The sequence below is a fragment of the Lissotriton helveticus genome, chromosome 8 (genome assembly GCF_964261635.1).
Source record: "Lissotriton helveticus chromosome 8, aLisHel1.1, whole genome shotgun sequence".
Lineage (NCBI taxonomy): Eukaryota > Metazoa > Chordata > Amphibia > Caudata > Salamandridae > Lissotriton > Lissotriton helveticus.
In genome coordinates, this window is record NC_136069.1 from 962542693 (window position 1) to 962552588 (window position 9896).

The following is a 9896-nucleotide window of genomic DNA, read 5'->3' on the forward strand; positions in this document are numbered from 1 at the left end:
CAAAATGATTCAGAAAAGGGGGTGGTGATGAACAGAGTGCCTGAATTAAGCAGACCACTCTTACCCAGTCCAAAGATCAGGGCTTGATCCATCACCGTTTTTTAGCTCACTGCACCATCCCAGCTCAGAACTTGGCTATGTGCAAATTAGTCTGTTCCTGTCCCAGTGCATGATGGGAACAGGGCAAACCAAACTACCAGGCCAATTCTTATACTGGGAAGGAAACAAGCTTCCGGGGACCGGTTTCTGCCATTTCAGGCGTCGTCGGCCCGGCTTGCTTGAATCCTGATGGTGCAATGAGCAAGGGACTCACATCTGAGTATACCCTTCCACGCTTATGGTGGACAAAATGATTCAGAAAAGGGGGTGGTGATGAACAGAGTGCCTGAATTAAGCAAACCACTCTTACCCAGTCCAAAGATCAGGGCTTGATCCATCACCGTTTTTTAGCTCACTGCACCATCCCAGCTCAGAACTTGGCTATGTGCAAATTAGTCTGTTCCTGTCCCAGTGCATGATGGGAACAGGGCAAACCAAACTACCAAGCCAATTCTTATACTGGGAAGGAAACAAGCTTCCGGGGACCGGTTTCTGCCATTTCAGGCGTCGTCGGCCCGGCTTGCTTGAATCCTGATGGTGCAATGAGCAAGGGACTCACATCTGAGTATACCCTTCCACGCTTATGGTGGACAAAATGATTCAGAAAAGGGGGTGGTGATGAACAGAGTGCCTGAATTAAGCAGACCACTCTTACCCAGTCCAAAGATCAGGGCTTGATCCATCACCGTTTTTTAGCTCACTGCACCATCCCAGCTCAGAACTTGGCTATGTGCAAATTAGTCTGTTCCTGTCCCAGTGCATGATGGGAACAGGGCAAACCAAACTACCAAGCCAATTCTTATACTGGGAAGGAAACAAGCTTCCGGGGACCGGTTTCTGCCATTTCAGGCGTCGTCGGCCCGGCTTGCTTGAATCCTGATGGTGCAATGAGCAAGGGACTCACATCTGAGTATACCCTTCCACGCTTATGGTGGACAAAATGATTCAGAAAAGGGGGTGGTGATGAACAGAGTGCCTGAATTAAGCAGACCACTCTTACCCAGTCCAAAGATCAGGGCTTGATCCATCACCGTTTTTTAGCTCACTGCACCATCCCAGCTCAGAACTTGGCTATGTGCAAATTAGTCTGTTCCTGTCCCAGTGCATGATGGGAACATATAAACCAAACTACCAAGCCAATTCTTATACTGGGAAGGAAACAAGCTTCCGGGGACCGGTTTCTGCCATTTCAGGCGTCGTCGGCCCGGCTTGCTTGAATCCTGATGGTGCAATGAGCAAGGGACTCACATCTGAGTATACCCTTCCACGCTTATGGTGGACAAAATGATTCAGAAAAGGGGGTGGTGATGAACAGAGTGCCTGAATTAAGCAGACCACTCTTACCCAGTCCAAAGATCAGGGCTTGATCCATCACCGTTTTTTTAGCTCACTGCACCATCCCAGCTCAGAACTTGGCTATGTGCAAATTAGTCTGTTCCTGTCCCAGTGCATGATGGGAACAGGGCAAACCAAACTACCAAGCCAATTCTTATACTGGGAAGGAAACAAGCTTCCGGGGACCGGTTTCTGCCATTTCAGGCGTCGTCGGCCCGGCTTGCTTGAATCCTGATGGTGCAATGAGCAAGGGACTCACATCTGAGTATACACTTCCACGCTTATGGTGGACAAAATTATTCAGAAAAGGGGGTGGTGATGAACAGAGTGCCTGAATTAAGCAGACCACTCTTACCCAGTCCAAAGATCAGGGCTTGATCCATCACCGTTTTTTAGCTCACTGCACCATCCCAGCTCAGAACTTGGCTATGTGCAAATTAGTCTGTTCCTGTCCCAGTGCATGATGGGAACAGGGCAAACCAAACTACCAAGCCAATTCTTATACTGGGAAGGAAACAAGCTTCCGGGGACCGGTTTCTGCCATTTCAGGTGTCGTCGGCCCGGCTTGCTTGAATCCTGATGGTGCAATGAGCAAGGGACTCACATCTGAGTATACCCTTCCACGCTTATGGTGGACAAAATGATTCAGAAAAGGGGGTGGTGATGAACAGAGTGCCTGAATTAAGCAGACCACTCTTACCCAGTCCAAAGATCAGGGCTTGATCCATCACCGTTTTTTAGCTCACTGCACCATCCCAGCTCAGAACTTGGCTATGTGCAAATTAGTCTGTTCCTGTCCCAGTGCATGATGGGAACAGGGCAAACCAAACTACCAAGCCAATTCTTATACTGGGAAGGAAACAAGCTTCCGGGGACCGGTTTCTGCCATTTCAGGCGTCGTCGGCCCGGCTTGCTTGAATCCTGATGGTGCAATGAGCAAGGGACTCACATCTGAGTATACCCTTCCACGCTTATGGTGGACAAAATGATTCAGAAAAGGGGGTGGTGATGAACAGAGTGCCTGAATTAAGCAGACCACTCTTACCCAGTCCAAAGATCAGGGCTTGATCCATCACCGTTTTTTAGCTCACTGCACCATCCCAGCTCAGAACTTGGCTATGTGCAAATTAGTCTGTTCCTGTCCCAGTGCATGATGGGAACAGGGCAAACCAAACTACCAAGCCAATTCTTATACTGGGAAGGAAACAAGCTTCCGGGGACCGGTTTCTGCCATTTCAGGCGTCGTCGGCCCGGCTTGCTTGAATCCTGATGGTGCAATGAGCAAGGGACTCACATCTGAGTATACCCTTCCACGCTTATGGTGGACAAAATGATTCAGAAAAGGGGGTGGTGATGAACAGAGTGCCTGAATTAAGCAGACCACTCTTACCCAGTCCAAAGATCAGGGCTTGATCCATCACCGTTTTTTAGCTCACTGCACCATCCCAGCTCAGAACTTGGCTATGTGCAAATTAGTCTGTTCCTGTCCCAGTGCATGATGGGAACAGGGCAAACCAAACTACCAAGCCAATTCTTATACTGGGAAGGAAACAAGCTTCCGGGGACCGGTTTCTGCCATTTCAGGCGTCGTCGGCCCGGCTTGCTTGAATCCTGATGGTGCAATGAGCAAGGGACTCACATCTGAGTATACCCTTCCACGCTTATGGTGGACAAAATGATTCAGAAAAGGGGGTGGTGATGAACAGAGTGCCTGAATTAAGCAGACCACTCTTACCCAGTCCAAAGATCAGGGCTTGATCCATCACCGTTTTTTAGCTCACTGCACCATCCCAGCTCAGAACTTGGCTATGTGCAAATTAGTCTGTTCCTGTCCCAGTGCATGATGGGAACAGGGCAAACCAAACTACCAAGCCAATTCTTATACTGGGAAGGAAACAAGCTTCCGGGGACCGGTTTCTGCATTTCAGGCGTCGTCGGCCCGGCTTGCTTGAATCCTGATGGTGCAATGAGCAAGGGACTCACATCTGAGTATACCCTTCCACGCTTATGGTGGACAAAATGATTCAGAAAAGGGGGTGGTGATGAACAGAGTGCCTGAATTAAGCAGACCACTCTTACCCATCCAAAGATCAGGGCTTGATCCATCACCGTTTTTTTAGCTCACTGCACCATCCCAGCTCAGAACTTGGCTATGTGCAAATTAGTCTGTTCCTGTCCCAGTGCATGATGGGAACAGGGCAAACCAAACTACCAAGCCAATTCTTATACTGGGAAGGAAACAAGCTTCTGGGGACCGGTTTCTGCCATTTCAGGCGTCGTCGGCCCGGCTTGCTTGAATCCTGATGGTGCAATGAGCAAGGGACTCACATCTGAGTATTCCCTTCCACGCTTATGGTGGACAAAATGATTCAGAAAAGGGGGTGGTGATGAACAGAGTGCCTGAATTAAGCAGACCACTCTTACCCAGTCCAAAGATCAGGGCTTGATCCATCACCGTTTTTTAGCTCACTGCACCATCCCAGCTCAGAACTTGGCTATGTGCAAATTAGTCTGTTCCTGTCCCAGTGCATGATGGGAACAGGGCAAACCAAACTACCAAGCCAATTCTTATACTGGGAAGGAAACAAGCTTCCGGGGACCGGTTTCTGCCATTTCAGGCGTCGTCGGCCCGGCTTGCTTGAATCCTGATGGTGCAATGAGCAAGGGACTCACATCTGAGTATACCCTTCCACGCTTATGGTGGACAAAATGATTCAGAAAAGGGGGTGGTGATGAACAGAGTGCCTGAATTAAGCAGACCACTCTTACCCAGTCCAAAGATCAGGGCTTGATCCATCACCGTTTTTTAGCTCACTGCACCATCCCAGCTCAGAACTTGGCTATGTGCAAATTAGTCTGTTCCTGTCCCAGTGCATGATGGGAACAGGGCAAACCAAACTACCAAGCCAATTCTTATACTGGGAAGGAAACAAGCTTCCGGGGACCGGTTTCTGCCATTTCAGGCGTCGTCGGCCCGGCTTGCTTGAATCCTGATGGTGCAATGAGCCAGGGACTCACATCTGAGTATACCCTTCCACGCTTATGGTGGACAAAATGATTCAGAAAAGGGGGTGGTGATGAACAGAGTGCCTGAATTAAGCAGACCACTCTTACCCAGTCCAAAGATCAGGGCTTGATCCATCACCGTTTTTTAGCTCACTGCACCATCCCAGCTCAGAACTTGGCTATGTGCAAATTAGCCTGTTCCTGTCCCAGTGCATGATGGGAACAGGGCAAACCAAACTACCAAGCCAATTCTTATACTGGGAAGGAAACAAGCTTCCGGGGACCGGTTTCTGCCATTTCAGGCGTCGTCGGCCCGGCTTGCTTGAATCCTGATGGTGCAATGAGCAAGGGACTCACATCTGAGTATACATACCCTTCCACGCTTATGGTGGACAAAATGATTCAGAAAAGGGGGTGGTGATGAACAGAGTGCCTGAATTAAGCAGACCACTCTTACCCAGTCCAAAGATCAGGGCTTGATCCATCACCGTTTTTTAGCTCACTGCACCATCCCAGCTCAGAACTTGGCTATGTGCAAATTAGTCTGTTCCTGTCCCAGTGTATGATGGGAACAGGGCAAACCAAACTACCAAGCCAATTCTTATACTGGGAAGGAAACAAGCTTCCGGGGACCGGTTTCTGCCATTTCAGGCGTCGTCGGCCCGGCTTGCTTGAATCCTGATGGTGCAATGAGCAAGGGACTCACATCTGAGTATACCCTTCCACGCTTATGGTGGACAAAATGATTCAGAAAAGGGGGTGGTGATGAACAGAGTGCCTGAATTAAGCAGACCACTCTTACCCAGTCCAAAGATCAGGGCTTGATCCATCACCGTTTTTTAGCTCACTGCACCATCCCAGCTCAGAACTTGGCTATGTGCAAATTAGTCTGTTCCTGTCCCAGTGCATGATGGGAACAGGGCAAACCAAACTACCAAGCCAATTCTTATACTGGGAAGGAAACAAGCTTCCGGGGACCGGTTTCTGCCATTTCAGGCGTCGTCGGCCCGGCTTGCTTGAATCCTGATGGTGCAATGAGCAAGGGACTCACATCTGAGTATACCCTTCCACGCTTATGGTGGACAAAATGATTCAGAAAAGGGGGTGGTGATGAACAGAGTGCCTGAATTAAGCAGACCACTCTTACCCAGTCCAAAGATCAGGGCTTGATCCATCACCGTTTTTTAGCTCACTGCACCATCCCAGCTCAGAACTTTGCTATGTGCAAATTAGTCTGTTCCTGTCCCAGTGCATGATGGGAACAGGGCAAACCAAACTACCAAGCCAATTCTTATACTGGGAAGGAAACAAGCTTCCGGGGACCGGTTTCTGCCATTTCAGGCGTCGTCGGCCCGGCTTGCTTGAATCCTGATGGTGCAATGAGCAAGGGACTCACATCTGAGTATACCCTTCCACGCTTATGGTGGACAAAATTATTCAGAAAAGGGGGTGGTGATGAACAGAGTGCCTGAATTAAGCAGACCACTCTTACCCAGTCCAAAGATCAGGGCTTGATCCATCACCGTTTTTTAGCTCACTGCACCATCCCAGCTCAGAACTTGGCTATGTGCAAATTAGTCTGTTCCTGTCCCAGTGCATGATGGGAACAGGGCAAACCAAACTACCAAGCCAATTCTTATGCTGGGAAGGAAACAAGCTTCCGGGGACCGGTTTCTGCCATTTCAGGCGTCGTCGGCCCGGCTTGCTTGAATCCTGATGGTGCAATGAGCAAGGGACTCACATCTGAGTATACCCTTCCACGCTTATGGTGGACAAAATGATTCAGAAAAGGGGGTGGTGATGAACAGAGTGCCTGAATTAAGCAGACCACTCTTACCCAGTCCAAAGATCAGGGCTTGATCCATCACCGTTTTTTAGCTCACTGCACCATCCCAGCTCAGAACTTGGCTATGTGCAAATTAGTCTGTTCCTGTCCCAGTGCATGATGGGAACAGGGCAAACCAAACTACCAAGCCAATTCTTATACTGGGAAGGAAACAAGCTTCCGGGGACCGGTTTCTGCCATTTTAGGCGTCGTTGGCCCGGCTTGCTTGAATCCTGATGGTGCAATGAGCAAGGGACTCACATCTGAGTATACCCTTCCACGCTTATGGTGGACAAAATGATTCAGAAAAGGGGGTGGTGATGAACAGAGTGCCTGAATTAAGCAGACCACTCTTACCCAGTCCAAAGATCAGGGCTTGATCCATCACCGTTTTTTAGCTCACTGCCCCATCCCAGCTCAGAACTTGGCTATGTGCAAATTAGTCTGTTCCTGTCCCAGTGCATGATGGGAACAGGGCAAACCAAACTACCAAGCCAATTCTTATACTGGGAAGGAAACAAGCTTCCGGGGACCGGTTTCTGCCATTTCAGGCGTCGTCGGCCCGGCTTGCTTGAATCCTGATGGTGCAATGAGCAAGGGACTCACATCTGAGTATACCCTTCCACGCTTATGGTGGACAAAATTATTCAGAAAAGGGGGTGGTGATGAACAGAGTGCCTGAATTAAGCAGACCACTCTTACCCAGTCCAAAGATCAGGGCTTGATCCATCACCGTTTTTTAGCTCACTGCACCATCCCAGCTCAGAACTTGGCTATGTGCAAATTAGTCTGTTCCTGTCCCAGTGCATGATGGGAACAGGACAAACCAAACTACCAAGCCAATTCTTATACTGGGAAGGAAACAAGCTTCCGGGGACCGGTTTCTGCCATTTCAGGCGTCGTCGGCCCGGCTTGCTTGAATCCTGATGGTGCAATGAGCAAGGGACTCACATCTGAGTATACCCTTCCACGCTTATGGTGGACAAAATGATTCAGAAAAGGGGGTGGTGATGAACAGAGTGCCTGAATTAAGCAGACCACTCTTACCCAGTCCAAAGATCAGGGCTTGATCCATCACCGTTTTTTAACTCACTGCACCATCCCAGCTCAGAACTTGGCTATGTGCAAATTAGTCTGTTCCTGTCCCAGTGCATGATGGGAACAGGGCAAACCAAACTACCAAGCCAATTCTTATACTGGGAAGGAAACAAGCTTCCGGGGACCGGTTTCTGCCATTTCAGGCGTCGTCGGCCCGGCTTGCTTGAATCCTGATGGTGCAATGAGCAAGGGACTCACATCTGAGTATACCCTTCCACGCTTATGGTGGACAAAATGATTCAGAAAAGGGGGTGGTGATGAACAGAGTGCCTGAATTAAGCAGACCACTCTTACCCAGTCCAAAGATCAGGGCTTGATCCATCACCGTTTTTTTAGCTCACTGCACCATCCCAGCTCAGAACTTGGCTATGTGCAAATTAGTCTGTTCCTGTCCCAGTGCATGATGGGAACAGGGCAAACCAAACTACCAAGCCAATTCTTATACTGGGAAGGAAACAAGCTTCCGGGGACCGGTTTCTGCCATTTCAGGCGTCGTCGGACCGGCTTGCTTGAATCCTGATGGTGCAATGAGCAAGGGACTCACATCTGAGTATACCCTTCCACGCTTATGGTGGACAAAATTATTCAGAAAAGGGGGTGGTGATGAACAGAGTGCCTGAATTAAGCAGACCACTCTTACCCAGTCCAAAGATCAGGGCTTGATCCATCACCGTTTTTTAGCTCACTGCACCATCCCAGCTCAGAACTTGGCTATGTGCAAATTAGTCTGTTCCTGTCCCAGTGCATGATGGGAACAGGGCAAACCAAACTACCAAGCCAATTCTTATGCTGGGAAGGAAACAAGCTTCCGGGGACCGGTTTCTGCCATTTCAGGCGTCGTCGGCCCGGCTTGCTTGAATCCTGATGGTGCAATGAGCAAGGGACTCACATCTGAGTATACCCTTCCACGCTTATGGTGGACAAAATGATTCAGAAAAGGGGGTGGTGATGAACAGAGTGCCTGAATTAAGCAGACCACTCTTACCCAGTCCAAAGATCAGGGCTTGATCCATCACCGTTTTTTAGCTCACTGCACCATCCCAGCTCTGAACTTGGCTATGTGCAAATTAGTCTGTTCCTGTCCCAGTGCATGATGGGAACAGGGCAAACCAAACTACCAAGCCAATTCTTATACTGGGAAGGAAACAAGCTTCCGGGGACCGGTTTCTGCCATTTTAGGCGTCGTTGGCCCAGCTTGCTTGAATCCTGATGGTGCAATGAGCAAGGGACTCACATCTGAGTATACCCTTCCACGCTTATGGTGGACAAAATGATTCAGAAAAGGGGGTGGTGATGAACAGAGTGCCTGAATTAAGCAGACCACTCTTACCCAGTCCAAAGATCAGGGCTTGATCCATCACCGTTTTTTAGCTCACTGCCCCATCCCAGCTCAGAACTTGGCTATGTGCAAATTAGTCTGTTCCTGTCCCAGTGCATGATGGGAACAGGGCAAACCAAACTACCAAGCCAATTCTTATACTGGGAAGGAAACAAGCTTCCGGGGACCGGTTTCTGCCATTTCAGGCGTCGTCGGCCCGGCTTGCTTGAATCCTGATGGTGCAATGAGCAAGGGACTCACATCTGAGTATACCCTTCCACGCTTATGGTGGACAAAATGATTCAGAAAAGGGGGTGGTGATGAACAGAGTGCCTGAATTAAGCAGACCACTCTTACCCAGTCCAAAGATCAGGGCTTGATCCATCACCGTTTTTTAGCTCACTGCACCATCCCAGCTCAGAACTTGGCTATGTGCAAATTAGTCTGTTCCTGTCCCAGTGCATGATGGGAACAGGGCAAACCAAACTACCAAGCCAATTCTTATACTGGGAAGGAAACAAGCTTCCGGGGACCGGTTTCTGCCATTTCAGGCGTCGTCGGCCCGGCTTGCTTGAATCCTGATGGTGCAATGAGCAAGGGACTCACATCTGAGTATACCCTTCCACGCTTATGGTGGACAAAATGATTCAGAAAAGGGGGTGGTGATGAACAGAGTGCCTGAATTAAGCAGACCACTCTTACCCAGTCCAAAGATCAGGGCTTGATCCATCACCGTTTTTTAGCTCACTGCACCATCCCAGCTCAGAACTTGGCTATGTGCAAATTAGTCTGTTCCTGTCCCAGTGCATGATGGGAACAGGGCAAACCAAACTACCAAGCCAATTCTTATACTGGGAAGGAAACAAGCTTCCGGGGACCGGTTTCTGCCATTTCAGGCGTCGTCGGCCCGGCTTGCTTGAATCCTGATGGTGCAATGAGCAAGGGACTCACATCTGAGTATACCCTTCCACGCTTATGGTGGACAAAATGATTCAGAAAAGGGGGTGGTGATGAACAGAGTGCCTGAATTAAGCAGACCACTCTTACCCAGTCCAAAAATCAGGGCTTGATCCATCACCGTTTTTTTAGCTCACTGCACCATCCCAGCTCAGAACTTGGCTATGTGCAAATTAGTCTGTTCCTGTCCCAGTGCATGATGGGAACAGGGCAAACCAAACTACCAAGCCAATTCTTATACTGGGAAGGAAACAAGCT